The following is a 13,944-nucleotide window of genomic DNA, read 5'->3' on the forward strand; positions in this document are numbered from 1 at the left end:
CTGCTCCCACACCGCCCGGATTAGGGGCTAATCCAAGGCTCCCGAGCCACAGAGAGAGCCCTGCGCAAGGGCCATGATGTACAGTCAGCCCTCGCCCGCCAGCAAGGACGGGTTAGCACAGTGCCTAATGGAGGCTCTAGTTTTGTTATTTTTTATTTTTAAATCACTGCCATTAGGAGAATTGCTATGGTTGGCAATTTGCAATAATCAATTTGAAATCACAGTTTGATTAGTTAATGCACTTTCTGCTGCTCTCTCCTCCTAATTTGATTGGGAGGGGAGAGGGGGATTTTCTGTTTTGTGACTGTATTACAGCTCTCAACAGTATGTGCGTGCAGCAAACACATCTCTCTTCCTCACCGGTCCCCGTGGGACCGTGCCGGGCCACAGCAGCACCGTGTACCCTGCGGCGTGTCCCAGCCACGTACAGGCTGGGTGTCCCCTGCCCTCTCCGTGCAGCCAAAAGGCAACCGTCCTTCCCTGCGCACCCCGAGGGGTCGTCCAGCGCTTTCTGCCTCTCCAGCTTTGCGCGAAGGGCTGCGGGCAGGTGAGTGGTCAAGTGGGCTCTGGAGCATGAAGAGAAGCTGAGCATCAGCTTTGGAAATATCTGTAATACACAATAACATCTGAAATAAACTCTGGGCAGGCACTGATCTTCACACTTGCATGTAATATATGACTATCCTGAAGGTTCTCACTTCAGTGCCTACACGTTATTCCCAGCAGCCACCAACAGCAGATAGAGCAATGAAGCTGGAGGAGCACTTACAGGAAGGAAAAGAAGGCAATGCATTTTTCTCTCTCTCTTTCATGATATATTCAGGCTCAAAATATCTCTTTATAATCTACATTTTTTTCCATGAAACATGCCCAACCTGCTAAAGCAATACAGGAATCACTGACCAGCTCTCGGTTAGAAGAGTGATCGCTCAGTCCAGGCAGGCTGTTAGTGCAGACACTGGTGTGCCCGTGCTAACGTACATCTCCTTTCCAGGGTATCCCATGGCCTTGCTGGTATTCTACACCGAGTTGTGTCTTAGGTTGGCTCCACAGCTCAGGTCCCTCCGCAAGCCCCAAGTCCCAGCAGGATGATGCTAACGCTGAATATCTAACAGCCAACACTCAGCCTCAGCAAAGGTCAAATCTGGAGCTGCAAAGCACCCAGCAGCTGTGACTCCAAGAGAGAAGGCAGATTCCAGAGCCAAGGGGAAATTTGGAAGAGCTGTGGGTCACAAGGACCTGGGCAGTCGTAATCCTCCCAGCTTCAGGAAGAGCTGCGATAGCTTCTTTGTAAAGGCCTTTCCACCTTAAAAATGACACCATCCTGACAAAACATATCTTTCCCACCCCCTCCAAAACAAATCACCTCTGAAAAAAAGTGATTCCTGTTTTAGAAGAAAGAAATGAAGTGCAAACCAACCTCCTTCAGACTTGCATGCCCCCCTCAGATAGGGGGGACCCCAGAACATGCAGGGTGCCCCAAATCAGATAGGGGGGACCCCAGAACATGCAGGGGAAACTGCTGGTGCTATTAACATGTAAGAGATGCTGAACTGCTTCTTTGGCAGGGTTATAAACCCCAAATCAGGCTGCTGCTTCTTTGGTTGGCAGGGTTATAAACCCCAAATCAGGCTGATGAACAGAGTGATTAGCAGAGAACCAGGGTGGAATATTTCCACCCATTACCCTTTACTATACCGCCGCCGAGGTGACTCAGGCATTGCCAGAGCCCAGAGGATCCCGAATCCCTCCTCTCCATAGCAAACACTGTAACTTCTAAGAAGTCAGCTGGGGTCATCCTGCTCGGTGTTATTTTCTCTCCCCATCACTCACGCTGTCTCTTGTAGCTCTTCATTTCTGCTCCTTCCTTTCCCTTCCTGCTCACACTATTCCCGTACTAGGCAGCTTCCTCCACCCACCTTTCCCCATCCCCAAATCTCTGCATTTAATGCTCTGTTCCCATCTCCTCAGTTATTCTCAGCACCACGTACCAAAGATACACCAGGCAGAAAGGCTGTGACACTCTCCTCTGCTGCCCTAAGTGAGCAAGCTTATCTATGTTGCATTAAAAGGGGAGGAAAAAAACCAACAAATCCATCTTTTAAGACTTTATACATCCCACCGGCTTGCAGAGCATCCTTGGGAGAAATCTGGATTGTTGCGATTGACATTACCTGGTACAGTAATTAGAAGCTGTATTTACAGCCTTGCTACCATTTTAATGCTGTTTTGCATCTGTTGTACTTTCACTTAGAGAGTAAATGTAGTGGGGAACATCTGTTTTCTACTGCTAGCTCATGCGACATTCCCCGGCCAGCGATTTCCCCTCTGTTACAGTGGGCTGTAATTATTTCAATTACCATTGCAGGGACATCTCCCTGCAGCAACAGGTACCAGTCCTGGCCCAGCTTTTTGAGCAGATTGGAGGTTTGAGGTGACCTCACTGGCAGGTTAGCTTAATGCACCCTCGCAACCCCTCTCACACCGGGGCTCTGCGCTTGCTGTCTCTCCAAACCCCAACCATTGGTCCATTACTTGATGGGGTTTGTCACCTCGCAAATAGGGATGAAGATAAAGCAGAGACGTTTAACTCCTTCTTCACCTCTATCTTTAACACCAGTGATGCACCTTGGGATGCCTGGAGCCCCGGGTTGGAGGATCATGACTGGGGGAGTAATAAGGTCCCAGTTGACTTTGAACATGTACAGGATTTGCTGTTGCAACGGAATGCACATAAGATGATGGGGCCTGATGAGATTCATCCCAGGGTACTGAAATAGTTGGCTGGTGTTATTGTGAGACCTCTCACAGTTATCTATCAACGGTCCTGGGAGTCTAGAGAGGTCCCAGTCAACTGGAAGCTAGCAAATATTATTCCAATTTTCAAGAAGGGCATGAAAGAAGTCCCTGGTAATTATAGGCCTGTCCGTCTTACTTCAGTGCCTGGTGAAATTATGGAGAAGATTATTCTAGGAGTTATTGAAAAACACTTGAAAGACAATGCGGTCATTGGAGAAAGCCAACATCTGTTCATGAAGGGACAGTCATGCCTTACACTGCCTTAATATCCTTTTATAACAAAATTACCCGCCTAGTGGACAAAGGGAGGGCAGTGGGCGTGGGTTTTTTGGATTTTAGCAAAACTTTTGATACTCTCACAGTAACCTTCTGGACAAAATGTCCAGCATACAGCTAGACATGTACACAATACGATTGGCTGAAGGGTCAGGCTCAAAGAGTTGTAGTAAGTGGGGTAACATCTGGCTGGTGGCCGGTCAATAGTGGTGTTCTCCAAAGCTCAATTTTAGAGCCCGTGCTCTTCAGTGTTTTTATCAACGACCTGGACACAGGAGTTGAACACACACTAAGTAAGTTTGCCAATGATACTAAATTAAGAGGAGCAGTTGATTCCCTCAAGGGTAGAGAGGCCTTACAGAGAGATCTTGATAGATTAGAGCTCTGGGCAATCACCAGCTGTATGGAATTTAACAAGAACAAGTGCCAGATTCCGCACCAGGGACTGTGTTATCCTGGATGTACGTATAGATTGAGGGACAAGAGGCTGGAAGCGCAGCCCTGCAGAAAGGGACCTGGGGGTTTTGGTTGATGGGAAGCTCAATATGGGTCAAAAGGACCAACCGTATCCTGGGGTGCATTAAGCACAGTATAGCGAACCGGTGGAAAGAAGCAATTGTCCCACTATACCCAGCATTGGTGCGGCCTCACCTTAGGTACTATGTGCAGTTTTGGGCTCCACAATATAAGGAAGATATAAAAATATTTGAATGTGTCCAAAGGAGGACAACAAAGACGGTGAAAGGACTAGAGGGCATGACTTATGAGGAACTGCTGAGGATACTTGGCTTGTTCAGCTTAGAGAAGAGGAGACTGTGGGGTGACCTCATTGCTGTCTACAACCTCCTCATGAGGGGGAGTGGAGAGGGAGATGCTGATCTCTGGTGTCCGGTGACAGGACACAAGGGAATGGCTTCAAGCTGCGTCAGGGGAAGTTCATATTGGCTATGATGGAAAAGCTCTTCACTAAGAAGGTGGTCAAGCACTGTAACAAGCTCCCCAGGGAAGTGCTCATGGCCCCAAGTCCGTCAGTGTTCCAGCAGAACATGTACAACGCTCCTAGATGTATGGTTTTACTTTTAGGTTGCCCTGTGTGGAGCCCGGAGTTAGACTCGATGATCCTCATGGGTCCCTTCCAACTCAGGATACTGCACGGTTCCCTTCTCCCACCTAGCTTAGAAGTGCGTTGGCAATTCTTCCACAGTATGTGACTTCCCCCAACAAAGAAATGTCATTTGCCGTTCTTGCATTGCACTAAAGAAGGGCTTTTGAAACAGCAAATCACTGTTGAATTGGTTATTCCTGGACACACATCCATATCTCTATAGATTTTTTTTAAATCAGTGTATCCATTCTGACCCTACACCCAAGCCAACGTGCTACCAAGATCTCAGGCACATTCAGCGTTTGCCAGAAGAGGGCTCCCACCGCCAGAGCCGCCCGCAGCAGCCTGGCAGCTGCCCCCTCCCACCCCGGGTTCTTGCAAATTGCCTAAAGGTTAGAGGGTTTGGTGAAAACAAATGTGTTTCTGAAATGTCATACCTAAACATGTCTGTGTTTTGGATCTAAATCCGTGATCTCATTTTACTGTTTCATTCTGAGTGCCCCCCCGCCCCGGAATAGATCACCTGAAGAATGTGTAAAATAGGGAAATTTCATTCACAGAGCTGCAATAGCTTTCACAAAGGAAACAGGCTATTGCCAAAACCATTTCACAAGAGGAAAACTGCAGCACAGAGGAGGGAAGTGGCTAACCCCTGTCTGACCAAGCTCATATGATGGGTTTCCAGTGGATTCAGAGGTGAAACCAAGGTCACTCATCTCTGTCTGGTGCCCAGAGCCCAGCTCCACAGCCAATGCTTTCCGAGGAGCTGAGCTGGAGGCTAACACTTTATCTTCTCATCCTCTTCCCTGCAGTTCCTGGAAGACCATCCTTCAGCCTAGCCCAGGGACTTGTCTGGATTGGAAAAATGGCACGAATGCAGCCAAAAAGCATTTTAAATCACTGCACTGATACAGGTATGGACACAGTCCTCCTCATTCTGGTTTCAGCTATTTCAGCTAGTACTGAATCAAGCTAAACTGGCACAAGAGTATCTGCTTGCCCAGGGTAATTAGAGTTGCGTACTCATACCAGGACTGATTTTCTCAACACAGAGCTCAGACAGCATGCCAGTGAGACATGGGGGGAGAGCCGGGCGGCAGCTGTGCCTGGGGAGAGCAGAGGAGGCCGCAGTCTGAGGTTGCACTCCCAACAGGGAGATGGTATCACCGATATTAAAGGTCAGGCTTAGGCTGCATTTGCAAAACTAGATGCTTTTCCAACACCTGCCCCAGCTAGCAATGGGTCTCCTCCAGACGAGGCATCCCTCACTTCTGTGACAGCCCGGCTTGAAACTGCCTTTGTCAATCCTGCACCACCAAACACTGAATGAGGAAATCTGGCTGCAAAGGGCTCTGTTCTGTGGCCAACTCAAGCATCAAAGCAGACACGAAGAAACCTTCCTGCAGCTCTAGGGCTTGCTTTCTACATAGCCCAGGGGGTCTGCAGCCCAGACCCTTTCCCGACTTTGATTTGCTACCCTGGTCCATGTTTCCTAGTCGAATGGAACTGCTCCAGGTTGGTGTTGCCTCCCCATCTCTGTACATCAGCGCTGAGCACAACAGCTTTCTGATCGCAGGGCTCTCTAGACAATACTGCGCCACAAATAACTGTCAGTAAACAACAGCAGCCTGAAAATGCACCAGGAAAGCCATTCTGCTCTGTAGTATGGTTGAGGAGGAGAGCTAGGGTTATGCCGGGTTTTTTTACCATAAAGCCAACAGAAGGCTCTTAGTTTATTTAGGTCAATTAACTTCAGCTTTCAAATTAAGTTCTCATCTCATTTTGCAGACAAGCTGTAAGCAAAGCATAAAAAAGGGTCAGCTGAGGAGAGCAATGCCCAGGATTTCTAGACTGTTAAGTAATTTAAACCCAAAGGGTAGAAACAAAATTGAGATCAGAGAAGAGCGCACAGACCACCTAACATCTGCTGCTTCACATACTTGTTTTTCCTTTGCTCTGTGCACAAAACTTCCAGGCCAGAAAAAGGTAGAAAAAACAGCCAATATAAAAAGCTGCGCAGAGGAAGCCATTTGTGGTATACAACACATTTTACTGGTCTCACACACCCGGGAATGATGCTCCATAATCTTGAGTGCCATCTACTGGCATTTTTATCTCTTTGCTATATATTAAAGCCAACCCCAGTGTTAAAAGAGCAGTCAGGTTGCAGTCAAGCACTTGAAAAATGCCAGAATCTGGACTGCACACATAACCCAAGCCCACTCTCCTTCCATAGATGCATCGCAACACACGTTGTGATAATATGGTCATGGACCACTTTTTCTGCAGGAAAAAGCCCTCTTTCATACACCAGATGGATAGTGCTCTCTTAATGAGCAGCTATTCAATATTTTTCTTTGCCCTCATCATTCAATACATAGCCTTGTGTCCTGTGTATGGCACGCTATTGAAGTCCTGGTCTAAATAATGAGCTATTAATTTTCTCCTGGGCTTTCACAGCATTTATTGTCATAGTATCTGAGTGGTTTGCAAACATTAATTTGCCTTACAGCAGCCCTGCGAGGAAGGCTGGAATTATTCTTGTACAGATGGGGAACTGAGGCACGGCCAAATTAAAATCAGAAGGGTACCGTGTGGTTGGGTGCTCGATTAGAGATGTGAAAAGGACCCATTTCTCAGAGCTTTGCAAGTCAAAGCTCTCAGTGTTTAGAGCACCGCTCCGACAGCCTCCACATTCAGCTATGAGCCCACAGCTTTCCCAGTTGTGCCCAGTCCCGTCTGCCATAGCAGCTGGGAAATTTGAAATGAAGTTTCTCTGCATTTCACATCTTATCCAGGAAGTCTGCTGCAGGCATCCAGGCTGTCTTATTGTCTGCAAAGAGACAGCCCTCCGGGATACTCCCCTCCAAGATTGCCATCTCGCACCACAGATTACACAGATAGCTTAAATAACTGCTTCAATGGCACAAGTTTGGGGCGGCTAAAATTACATGCTTACTATGGATCATCCCAAAGACCATGTCCCTCATAACACAACCCAGCACAAAACACTTCCTCGTACACCTTTGGCAAGCTGAAGTCTTACATTAGAAGACCAGAAATCATGGCAAAAACATGTCAAAGGAGAAGAGAGCAAGAGCATCACGCACACACTGAGGTCCTGCCACCAATGAATAATAGTCCCTGTTGATTCAAAGGAGCCCATTGTTACAGCACCATGGAAGACAGCAAAATCCCCATCCACATTCCCTGCCCAACTGGTACAGGGAAAAAACACCCTCCCACCCCCAAATCCAGTGGGCAGCACAACCTGGCCCACGTGAGCAGTTACACCAACCCCAGCCCAAAGGAGCGGCGCCAGGACACGCACAAGTACGGTCTGTCTGTCACAGCAGCTCTCTCCGAAGCTTCAGAAGAAGGGGAAGAGACCCAAAACACAATCAGCAAGTCATGGGTGAGGACAGGGGAAAGGATAAAACCCTTCTTGACACCTACTGCTCCTCCTTCAGCCCTGACGCCAGGCTGTAGTCTCCACAGCCATCCAGGAAAGAAAGAGCTCGCAGTCAGCAACTGCCCGTGAGGGTGGAGCTCAGAGCGACCTGCTTCACATCACCACAGCCTTTTTGGTAGAGGTAGGGCTTCAGTTCCTCTCCTCTGGGGCTGGTGCATCATGTCAGCCCAGTGCTCTGCAAAACCAGCCATTCATTCTGCCCTGGCAGGGGGATTTTCCAGCCCCCGATCACTACTTCCATTCTACTCTGCACACCCAGCAGAATTGCAAGACCATTTTGGGGAGCAGAAATCATTATTTTGTGTTGTATTCAGAGAAGGAAGCACTACTCATTTGCATCATGACAATATTATAGTTCCTTATTACTCTCCATCCTTTCCCGTCCCTTACTCCTCCTAAGATCTTATTTGCATTTTTGATCAGACCCGTACACCAAGGAGATGCCTTCAGGGAGCTGGCTGTAACAGTGCCCAGGTCTTTTTCGTGGGCTGAATCAATTAATTTACACCTCTGGGAACAAAATGAATTTTTTCCTGCAATGTGTACAGTTACTCCCAGTTTTCATTGGTAAGAGAGGGGGAGAACGAGGCTTTGAAATGCAAAGTCATATGTGCAAATCATCATCTCCAGCAGCGAAAGCTTCACCCCCATGCTGTGATCCCAGATGAGGCAGCGCCTTACCTGTGCAGGAATGACTGCTGCCTCTTCTGCGCTGACCTGCCCACACCGAGCCATCCAGACTCATCCTTGCCCCGGGTCCCTGGCGCTCAGCGATGGCCCTGCCAGAGGAGATGCACGGGATGGTTCAATAAGAGACCAAATTACCCTGCGCCTTCCCGAAGCGCAGCAGCATCCCGTAACCCCGGTCGCATGGCTCGCGTTCCCCTCTCAAGGCCCTCTCTGATTAGCCCCCGTTAGCCCCACCACCCAGCCTATTTCTGTTTTTAAACTTCCATCTCATAGCTCGAGTCTGCAAGGCTCTTAACCACATCCCCAACACGAAGCACAGCAGTAGCAAAGCCTAACATGGGGACTGTCTGCGAGTTTTCAGTCTAATTTGCTGATCTGAGGTTCTTCAGCCCAGCTTCCTCCTGTATGGTTACACTTAGACTTGTTTTCTTTTTTTCTTGAGTGTTTAAACATGGAGAAAATCTGTCCCTCGCTGGCAGCTGGGAATAAGTCTTCTTTCTCACACAACACTGGAAATATTGTCTCTCAATAGAAGAGAGGAGGGAAAGCCTGGTGTGGTCTAGTACCTTCTAGGTGGCAAACAGTGCTGGATCTACCCCTAACAAGCTCCTTGTAGGTGATTTAGATAAAATACTTTTCCAGGCCTGGCCAGCAATCAGGTCTTGCCTTGCACGAGAGCTGAACCACCTCCTCTCCCTGCAGCAGCCCATGCACACTGAAGGCAAAGTGCTTTTAGAAAAGGCCGAATTAGTTAAGAGTATTACACAACAGGCTTGATAATCTTGAAATGTGAATGCTGCTGATTAACCACACATACTGTCCCCTTCCCACCCCCTCCCCTGCCATTTCAGTTCCTCTCATTCCCTCGTCCCTGTGCTCTCTATCATTTCTATCTCACACCGCTTTCCCCATTTCCCTGACTCTTTTCCCCAGCAGCGTCACGGAGGGTTTTGAAGGCTCCTTCCTAATTTCTGCCTGTGCTTCCCCATCCCTCCCACCTGAATGGCTCATCTCCCAACGCTGTCCCTTCTCAGACACCACGACACCTTCCTCCCGTGCTTTCCTGGGCACAGGAAGCTTTTACCACCACGCACAGCCAGCTGAAGCACGTCTACCAAGCAGTAGGGAGGAGCTGCCAAAGGCAAGGGCCATCGAGAAACACTAGCATAAAACTCACCAAATTGGATTCAGGAGACTCCCACCAGTTTGGTTAACTGTATTTCTGATAATTACTAACATGCTGACACTCACTAGGTTTGGCCAGTGGCAAACACACCTTGAGAAAGCACGTCCTGCAAAAGCATTGGCCAGGGAGCTCGGATAACTCTGGCTGATAAACTTTGGGGTTTTCTGATGCAGCCAAAGCTGAGCAAATATCCAGGAGCTGCCCTTCCCCTCCTGCTTCAAGGCTCGAAGAAGCTTTTCAGAATTTTTCAGGATTCCTGCAGTTCACCACAGAGGATCTTTTCTGTGCCAAGGTAACCGCTGGCACCGTCCTGCCCAGGGGATGCAAAGGGGCTGGGAGGCGAGAGCCACCCGGCAGCACCCACTGCCGCAGGCTGCAGCACCGCGTGCCTCAGTTTCCCTCTCTCAAGACGTACGAATGATCGCAGCCACCCCTTCAAGGGGCTGCGACGTCTCCGGGTGCAGAGCATCCTTCTCTACACTGGGCTCCAACCTCAAGTGGAACAACTTAAAAATCAAGTTCTCCTCCTCGGACAAACTCCCTGCACAATGCCTAGGTTGAACTCTGTAGAAAATAGTTAATTAATCTCTCTTGCTGCGGCCTAATTCTTTTTTCAACATGTGGCTGTCACTTCCCTGTCATCACAGCTGATTTACAATGGGGTTTAATTAAATCCTCTGTACATTATTCAGCATTCTCTGAAGACAACACCAAAGCAGCCAAGGGTATTTAAAATGTCACCTGCTGAGACATATCATCTCCTCCTAAATAAATATGACAGTGATCAAACTTTGGCTAATTACAGTGACTTCGTTATTTGTTTGTATGTTTTAATATTTAATTGCTTTCGTGTTCATCCAATTACAAAGCAACAGCAAATAGAAATTAACTTTTTATCTGCGTGTTCCCAGCCCAGCTAATCAGCACTTCAAAGGCCAGACACAATAGGAGGCCATCCAACCTGAGAGCGCTTTACAATATATTCTCTGCTGAATGGACCGTTCTATTAAATTAAGGGAGAATTGTGTTTGTCAGTGTATTCCCAGCTCCCACCCAGATTCCCTTTATGTGGCCGTTTATGGGCCTTGTTGTAGCATCCTTGCAGCAGGATAGTAAATTGTTGGTATTGTTCCTGCCCTGGTTCCAGCGGTGCTGCTATCTGCTCTGCAACCGCCCGAGGTAACGGCGGGTTGCTCCGCGTCAGCAAAAAATACTGGGAAATCGCTTCCCTTTGGTTGCTCACACCTTGCTGTTGAGCAGAGGGGAGCACAAGCACGTCTTGCTCCCTTGCACGTGGGGAGCAAAGGCAGCATCACGCGAAGCGTCCTGTCTGAAGTTGCCGGTTAGCTTAAACGGGCGCAGAAGTTAAACCTGACTTTCTTCCCCCAAATCTGAAATTGCCAGTGCTGTTAGCACCAGTGCAGCTGCAGCAGAAGCTGGAGTGCTCATGAGCCACGGGTCTCCAATAGCCTTATTTTTCATCCTGGATCACATGTGCCTGTTAGCAATTAGGCTCAGCTTTCCAATGGGAGCAGTTGCACGGACTCCCGTCCTTGCTGACTCTCTGGGACATCTGCACCCATTTTAGTAACTACCAGGGGAAAACAGCAAGAAAAGCTTGAGGATACATAACTGATAGAAACGGGATTATTTTTGCCAGTGCAACAATCTTACTAGTGACCAGGAAACTATTTATATTGTCAGAAATCTGATGTAGAAAACAAAAGGTTAAGTGCAGCTGCTTTCCCTCCACAAATCTCCTAGCAGAAGTGGAAGCCTGCTGCAGACACAGTGACTTAGGGTCAAAGAAAACAGATAAATAGCGCATATGCCAAACATCAGAGGAGAAATACCACCAGACAAGCACATGCATAGATGACCCACATTAAAGAGAACTGATCTGCGTTGTGCTTGTCCTGCATTTCATTGCATTGCCCCATTATTATTACTCCAAAAAGCCAAGCCTTTTAGTTGCCACAGTGAAAGTCTAGACAAGAGATCAGGAACTGTGCTGCAAACGAACGTGATTTTAGGAAGCAGTCTACATAACGCTGACAATAAAGCACAACCTCCTTGTTTTAAATATTCAGGCAAACAAATCTATGCATATATAAACCCAGGCCAGGCAGCAGAGCTTTCCCTTGGAAGCATACACAAATTCTGATGTTATGCCCCAAACTTGCCTTGTTGTTTTTCAGAGTTCATAAGAAGTCTCTCTACGTACCCACAAAGAGAACAAAGAAAAACACTTGCACAACTGAAGATTAGACAAATTGGGAGGTTTCTTGCCGCACGTGCCACTGTTCTTAAGCGAGTTGTACTCAACCCTCCAAGCAGTAAGCGAAAACCTCAAAGAGCCAAGTACAACCACAGGTCCCTCACACAAATGCTAGGAGATGCCACAGTGATTATCACACCTCGGTTTTACCTATCTACCAAGATCTATTACAGCGAGACCGTACAAGAAAAAAAAGATCATATAGAAGACCTATTTCTCCAAACTACACTGCAGTAGCAAGGGCTTATCTTTGTCCCTGGAGCATCAGGAGATCCGGTACCCAGAGGGGCACCATCCTTCTGAAAAGGCTGCTGCGACACAGGATTATACAGAAATTCTCACAGTGTAAGGAAAAATTTATTCTGGGAAAAGTAAGGAAAAAAAAAAGTACTTTTATCAGATTGATTTATTTTTTCTTTAAAAAACACAAAACAACCTCTGTTTTTTCACCACTGAGAAACAACTTTATGTTTAATTTTAGGCTTATCTCATAAAATATTAAATGAACAAAGAAATACATTCAAAATACTTTGATTTTATTGAAATTAAATATTTAACTTGACCCAAAACACTTTTTCAGATTTTTTTTTTCTTTGAGACTGGTTTCATTTGAGAAATCAAGAATTGCAGAGTTTTTCATGCAAACAGGAGATGCGATTTCTGCCTAGCTTCAGTAAGCACTCATTCACCATGGTGACTTGCTACAGATTTTGTTTTTTTAATTTTTCTCCTCCAGAATTATATGGCTCGTTAAAAAGATACAGGAAATTCGGGGCTCACACCAAGAACGAAGCTGAAATAACTTTGATGGGGGCCTTTGAAACAGCTGAGCTATCAGCGCAGCAGTGGTGCGGGAGAGGTTTGGGGTTGCGAGGAAGAGAACTGAGAAGAAATGCAGAAACACGCGTATGAAGAAAAACAGATCCTTTCCACTTTGATGAAAAACCTGAGCATTTTGAAGTCTATGCACAAAGACTTCAGCAAACTTGGCTGCCAGTGACATGAGAAGGGCAGCAAATTAAAAAAACCCAAACTTCCAGTTAGGAATGTTTGACTTTGTTAGGTATGACTTTTCATCACAGAAAAGTCACTTTTTTTCAAAAACAAGAGGACAGGAGGAATTGGTCAAAGGGCTTAAAAATATTTCATTCCAGACAAACTCCTGAGATACAGACCTTTCAATAAGGAAACTAAAAAGAAGATAATATCCCGGTTTTCCTGGCCAATTCTGACAACGCCCAAAGCACTGCTCTCATCCCGCAAGAGCGATGGGGGCAGAGGCTTCAAAGTACTGCAGTGGCCCTACTCATAGCAGTGGGGGGTTTTCCATTGGGGGGAAAAAGAAATACATCAGTTCATTCCTAGTGAAATCCTGTTTTGAATCACTTCAATATCCTTTGACTTAAGGGAAAAAAAAAAAAGTTGGAGAAAGTCCTGAAGTCATGATTATATCACCTTCCAACATGCAATTTATTTTCCTCCCCCAGCTTGGAGTGAATTTGTATCCTCAAGCTTAAGCTAATTGCATTTGTACAACTCCAACCGAAACACAAAACCCCAGGCTCAGCTTCCAAAACCAGCTTGGACCAAATCAAAGGTTTCAGCTGGCACAGCCTGTTCACTTTGTAACTCGCTGGAATTTGGAATTATGATTTACCGTCCACATCCGGGCCAAGAACAGTACTGATATTATTATTATTATTACTGTATCTAAATCTTGAATGTTTTCCAGGGTGGCAAACGTATCTCCCAGTCAGTTTTACTGCTTAGTTTCTGCATTTTTCAGCTCTGTGATACACGGGGTGACTGAGTCCAGGGCATATATCCAGACTTCTGAAGCTGTCATGTCATCAAAACTCAAGAAACAACTCCATCCTGGGGACAGCATGAAAAAATCGGGCCTCCTCCCAGCTTCCCATTTCTCTGGTCCCAGGTTCTTATTACAGAACTGGGTATTTCATATAAAAGTCCCGGATTCCAGAGTCAGAAAGTTACAGGAGAATCTGAACTTTCATTCCCTAATAATCAAGTTTCTAACCTTCATGGCTGCAGAGGAATATTTCAAAAGGCAACACTGAAGGCTGCAAATTCGGGGCGGGGGGGGGGGGGGGGGAGTCATGATGGGGGAACAAAAAGAA

The sequence above is a fragment of the Aptenodytes forsteri genome, unplaced genomic scaffold (assembly GCF_000699145.1).
Source record: "Aptenodytes forsteri isolate BGI_AS27 unplaced genomic scaffold, ASM69914v1 Scaffold243, whole genome shotgun sequence".
NCBI lineage: Eukaryota > Metazoa > Chordata > Aves > Sphenisciformes > Spheniscidae > Aptenodytes > Aptenodytes forsteri.